A 7,028-nucleotide genomic window follows, 5' to 3' on the forward strand; every position below is an offset into this window, starting at 1 on the left:
AAATCACCCATCCACACATTATATAGAATATGTTTATATGAGCAAACGTACAATCTCATTTAATGGAGTCAGACCACTGAAAATGTCTCCTTTTTCATCTGAGAGCGCTGCACTATATTTGCACGGTCGAAGTAAATAAAATGCGAAAATATATAAGCTACAGTATAAAAATAGAAATCATGAATGGGTTTACCGTTTCAAATAATTCAAAAACAATACACATATTTTCCTTTATGTTTTTTTTCATTCATAAGCAGCAACGAATTGAAAAATAGCTGCTGGAAATGTTGGGAGTTATGAGAATTGACTTGATGTATCTCATGAGCGCACCTATGACGAGATGAATCAATACCTAATTGTCATGGAACTGACAACGTCGGGTGAACTAAGTTATTTAAACACTAAAAGCCAGTTATGATGGTTTATGTTTTATGACAGGTTAATTATAGCATACCATCGTTAATTATGTGATGTGGTGTCAAATCTGAGATGTTTTTTTTTAATAAATGAGAATTAAAGCCAACACTACAAAGCATTATAGAGAGAAAAAAATATTGACCTGATTATTTACACTCAAGTAACCCTAGGTTGCCTGCTCTTGATTGTATTATATTATACGCACAGAAGTACACGGGAATACATGAATTACAGAAGGAAAGGCTTTAAAAAAGTTTGGATGTATTGAAAGTAATCGGTACTGAAAGAAAAATTGGAAAACTTCAGGATACTGGCAAAGCGGTCATTATTTTCATATTTCTGTTGCCTTGTAATTGCATGCAAATTGTGAAGTTCGGGAATGTCTAAGGGCTCTGGATATACTTAGAACACTTCAATGACACATATTCTTTATAAATCTGACTTATTTGTCTCTAACTCAGAATCTACGTTGTCAACACCTCGAAAACAGTAAGTACACACTGTTAACATTCTTAAATAGTTCGCAACCAACTCAAAATCAGATAATGTTATGACTTATACTTACTTTAAGCTGTTTTTCTTTTAGTTTGAGAAAATTTAACGTTTTGAGAAATAAACTGAAATAAATCAAAATCAAGTTTTTTTTCGCGTTCATGATATTCAGTGGCTTCGGAAATCCAGAATGGAAGCTAAGTACAGACTGAAATCTATATTAAAAATAGTCAACCTTCTTGCTACATTTACAATTATTTCTTACAGCAAACAGGAAAAATTCAATAGAAAAGATAAAAATGGTTCTCAAGTCAAACGCGTCTCTCCTAGATGACAATTTTTAAAGTGCGAAACACTTCATTTGTAGAAAAGCAAAGTGCATAAAGTTCACGTTTAGTTTTTTCGGTTCTTTTTAAATATCTCATGTTTGTTTCAATCGCTCTTATTAATATTTCGTATAGGTTCACGTAAGCTCTTTCTATTTCGGTTACTCGCATGTGTAACAGGCTCCTTTAGGCTCGGCGAAACCGTTAAGCTTCTTGAAGATATCTCGAAGGCGGTACACGTAAAACACTAAAAAAAAGGCAAATAACAGGACAATAAGAATGACATATTTCTTACACTTAAGTTGTCGTTCCGTTATTTTTAAGGATCGATCAAATTTGCTGACACATCATTCAACGTCAAAACACTTTGAACACCAAACTACCCTACCAGTTTTTTAAAACTCCGAACTTGCTTTCTTAACTTCCAAGTACACTGGTCATCTCAGTTAACTGGTCATGACAAGGTGCTGCACACACTGTGAGTGGCTATATTTACCCCCTATACACGCATGCCGAACTATCATCGAATCGTGCATTTTTCTCATCGTTGTTTATCGAATGTGTCACCCCCTTACATGAATATAAGCACTGCGCAAAGCCACATTATTATGCTCCATATTGTTAACACACTCTACACCAGTGTTACCTGAGGCTTCTAAATTTTGCTTAGAAAAAGTTGCAAACACAGAAAAGATCTGGCACAAAAGAAGCTGTCTGTGAGGACCATTTCCCAGCATTGACCTGCTCTTCAATGCTAAAGAACTGATCTGCATTTCTATTCTTGCCCTGCTTGTATGTGGAAGTAACGCCCAACGGTCACTGACTTGATGAGCTCGGTGCAGAAAAAGGCCCATGCTTCTCAGACACTCTACACTGGCTATGAATGGAGTCTGTGGCCAGGAGACCCTGATGAAGGTCAAAGCCTTCTGTCACAGCTGCAGGTGGTTCATTTCCTCTCCCCCCAGCACTTCTACACCTCTGAATTCAAGACATCCCTTTAAGGAATCTCATTAACTCGGTGGTTTTCGCGTTTTCATCTCCAAAACCATTTTTGTGTCTTTCTTTCCCACACCAGGAGCAAGCAATAACCCAGTGTTCATAACCTGCTCAGTTCAATACATATCCACCCCATTTTCAGTCCCCTCTTCCTGGTGGGGAGTTGCCGTCTGTAGGCAAACTATTTTGTCACAAAACAAATAAATTGCCACAAAAAATTTAAGCACTTAACCCTTTGAAAGCTTCAGCAATTCAAATGCTTTGGCATTCATCACTTAACTTTCAAGAGGAAAAAGGAAAACTATCTTGGAGCTCAGTTATATCTTTAGAGGCTTTTAAATGACTTTTTCTGAAGAGGTTTTAATCTAGAAGTTGTTGACTGTTTCAGAACAACAACAGACAGCGGCTTGTCTACCTTTAACAGGCTGTCTGGAAAGAAAAGTGTACAACCCGTGTCTCGCTTGAAACACTTTTAAAACTTCTTGTAATGAAATCTTCTCTTTCAACCCCTCTCGACTTTTAGGTTTTAAAAATTCCTCACACGTCCGCGCGTCGAACACATGGGCCAAATTTCAGAAACCCGGGGCCCGTGGGCCGAAGTTTCACTCTTGCAAACGTTTCTGGAGGTGAGAAGCAGTCCAATCAGAGAATATCAGGAAAAGTATTGACGGGCCCTGTCTGTCTTCCACACAAAAAGCTGTCCTGTCCCCCTCCCCCACTGAGTTATTTATCCATAGTTTTTAAATGCTTCCTAGTCAAACTTGAATATGCAATGAAGCGCCAGAGCTTTGTGGCGGAAATATAATTAAAGTGGTGAAAGATGTAAAAGGTGAAGAATAGGGATGACATCAGGCCAATTTCACACTTGGCACTCGGATGGCCGGGCCCAAGCTAGGCTCTTGCCACGCAACACAGATCAAAGCACATTGCCACTACCAAAAGGCAAAGGGGACTTAAGTATGCTAATCCCCAGGACAAATATATTTTAATCTTGTTAGAAGACAAGTTAATGCTGCAGCTCAGTGGCTGAACTTTGTCAGAGAAGAGAGATCCATTTTCCTACAGTTCTGAACGAGGTGGACCTCCTGGTTCATTCAGATTGAATTTGGGTCCTTTTACAAAATAGTCGACCATCCAGTCCACATACCCCCTTTTTAAAAGAATTCATTTCATTAGAAACTCCAGCAGTCAAAGTCAGTGACCTTGCCTGAAACCCCGCTAGGGCACCTAACATGCATAGGAAATGAGTATTTAGTGGTCCAGTTTGTAGCGTCACATTGATTCCTTACCAACAGCACCTTGGTAACCCTTGATCCGTCATGTATTATCGCCAAATCCTGGACTTTGAGGGACGGCTGTGCACACAGAGAATTACTTCTAATTACACCGATTCTGAAGCCAGAAGCAAAACTCCCGAATTTAGCAAATGTTTACAGAAAAATAAAATTAATGTTCCTTGCACCAGGAACTATTAGAGAAAGGCTTTGCACACAGCAGACACCACAGGAATATTTTGTGCACTGTCTCATGTGCACCACTCAGCTTTTACAGATCACTCTGTGCTTTTAATTTCACCGTGAGTGAAAGTGTGTTTAAATACTTGAAACATCTAACTGTGAACGCCTAAAATACTTTACAAAGAAAGGTAGGCTCTGACGTGACATCTGATTTAATCGGTTTTGGCACGGCTGCAAAATTAGAATCACTGCTTAATTTTTGTGGAGTGTTTTCTGAGAAACTGGAGTTCAGCGCTACAGCCTAACATGTTTCACATTACAAGGCATTATCTGAATCTATTTGTCTGAGAGGAGACAAACACGTTTAGCAAAAAAATCAATTTACAGAAAATTTAAGGAAGGAAAATCTTATTTAGAAAGGCCTAGGGACCAACCAGGTTTGGTGAATTAGTATAATTTTATGTGGTATATGGATTTGGTCACTGTGCAATATTATGAGTATTTTGGAAAGAGTCAATTGGAGGAAGATGTCCAATACAGCATACTGAAATGTTTATTTATGAAAATGCGACATACTCACAGTCTGACTTGTAGTCCGAGGCTGTATATCACTTAGATCTCAGTTCCTTTCTGAAAAAGGATAATAAAGTCAACAAAATCCTGTCAGTGTTCAAAAAGCTGTCATATTTGACTTTAAACACAGCTTTTTTAACTTAATCATGTTCTCAACTAACTTTTGTAAAGCAGTATATTTTGTATTTTAGTTCTGAAGTAACTTTAAACGTATTTGCCAAACTCAAAAACAAGTAAATTGTAAGCACTTTTAGCATAATCTGCTATTAAATATACAATATTCAAATACATTGGCCAAACTTTGCTGATATTGTCAGAATATCAAACTTTAACTGTATTCCACAATAAAGAACAAGTCAAAGCTAATATCTTTTAGTTACGTACTCTAATGCCTCTGTTACATTGTCAGTATTACGCTAAAGATTGCTAAATTGATGCTTAAAACACACACAGTTCATTATTTGTGTTATGTGTATGTTTAAGAGTATATGCTTGATATATAAATTTTTACTCTGCAAGAATAAATTCAAATCAAGTGATTACTTGCTTTCCAACTGAATAAACCAGTTTTAAGTTGCTTTGACAAAATACTGGTGAAATCAATCAAAAATGTTGCCAAATCATTTGGCAGATAAAAGAAAACAAATTTCCAGGATATTTTTACAATAAGAATATCAGACCAATGCACTTTATTTACCCCTGATGCTTTTTGTTTAGTTTGCAAAGTACCAGAAGACTTTAAACTACATTAGGCAGGGACAATACTATGGAAAATATCCATTGTAATATTTTACTTGTAACATTTATTGTATAACAAATGTTCAGTAAAATGTCTGACGGTCATTTTTCGAATAAAAGCTATAGGATATTAACATATTCCTATAACTTAAAAGTGAATGATTTTTCACCAAAACACATCTTAAGATCTATGAAGTGATTTTCAAATACGTGAGATTAGAAAATGCTAACAGTGGACATCTGGTGTGAAATTTGTTTTGCACATTATTTTCCGTTTTAGTTCCATTATACATAATGCAAGACTAAACTGATTTTTTTATTAGAGCAAAATCCCTTGGAAAACTCCTACAAGTTTAATAACAAAAAAACAACTCTCACGTAGCCTGTTTATGTACAATTTTAAAAATGAGCAATAACAGATTTATGATTAGACTGTGGTTATTAAAGAAAATATAACATATACTTAACATAAAACATCTACATTTCAAAGGAAAATTTAAAAATAATCATATAGAATAAATCTATATACTACAGTATTTGGATTCAGCTTTGTATTCAGAGAGCATAACGTTGCATTTAAATTCTGAAAAATATTTTAAATGGAAATGTAATAGAAATGTTTAAGAAGCATGTACTAAATATCCTTCCTACTTCATAAACTAATTTTCACTGCAAATATATTTTAATAAAAAGAGGTATAGTTTTGACCCATTTGCTTAAAGCAAATGGAATATTTTACCAAAAAAATAGTTAAGCTTAATTAAACATGTTCCTTATACTCTTTATGTTAATAATTAAGCTCACTTCTGCATAATTGTTCTTTTTATTCCAGGAACAGATACATATACGACATATGCAGCAAAGAATGAAAATGCTCACCTGCTGTCACAATGACTGCAATTGAGCGAAACCGCAGTTGTTAATTATAAATCGTTAAAATTAATTATTGCACGAACCAGCGCTTATCAGTGTTCATTAGCTTTCTGCAACCCATGTGCTTCGATTCCAAGTCTCCAAAAGTTATAAGTCATTGGAAAAACGGCAGTTCTACAAACAAAGCAGCGAGCAAGTTAACCTTTATATTGTAATTATTCTTCACATCTCTTCCATTTTGACCTTTCTTACTTGAGTATGACCTTATGAGTCAGAACTGTGTCAAGTTCAAAAATAATATGATAATTATGACCTACACCCATCAAACTTACCATTCCATTACACATCAGCAATACCCTTTAAGTACATTTGTTTTCAGATTCCTTTGGAAAAAATGTAATACATTGTTTATAATATATACTGTATTTTCCTAGGCATAATTAGGATGGAAAACATTCATTAAAGTGACATTTTGAGTTTGAAAGGAACATCCAGGAGTATAAGAATGAAATATGTTCATTCTGGATTGATTTTAAGAATATTTTTATTAAGAGGAATACACACCGAGCATTTAAGATGTTGGCTTGTTTGCAATGATTTTCTTTTTCATATCTGGTCCATTTAGTAAAATTAGTATAGCACCAGAGAAAATCCTATTTTTATGCTTGTTCAGCCCTCCATTTTGTTCTTCATAAAAAGTCTCTTGTGATGATGGTAGCAAATATTTTTACCCCTTCCATGTCTTTGGATACATGATACAGTTTTATGAAGGCACATTTTAAATATAAAACGGGATTTCATTTTAAAACTAAAGTGATGGATTTTTAAGTACGCTTTTAGCACAAATTTGTCATGTACTGTGCAAACTAAAATTCTTCTTCTTGACATCGAATCAAGCACGCAGTTTTAAAGTGAAGTTTAAACCGCAACCTGTATCGCCTGAACTCGTGTATGCAGTTATTCGTTTACACATTATCACGAGAGTTTAAAAAAAAGCATCAGAATGTACAGTAGATTTTAGTGGTATAGAAAAGCAATTCAAATCAGCTTTGAATTTACTGAAGATGACAAGAGGAATTACTTTTCAAAGAGGTCAAAAATTCAAAACTACCAGTTTAATCTGAATGTAACAGTGTTTTGTTATGAAGTGTCACTG

The sequence above is a fragment of the Lepisosteus oculatus genome, chromosome 6, assembly GCF_040954835.1.
Source record: "Lepisosteus oculatus isolate fLepOcu1 chromosome 6, fLepOcu1.hap2, whole genome shotgun sequence".
Classification (NCBI taxonomy): Eukaryota; Metazoa; Chordata; class Actinopteri; order Semionotiformes; family Lepisosteidae; genus Lepisosteus; species Lepisosteus oculatus.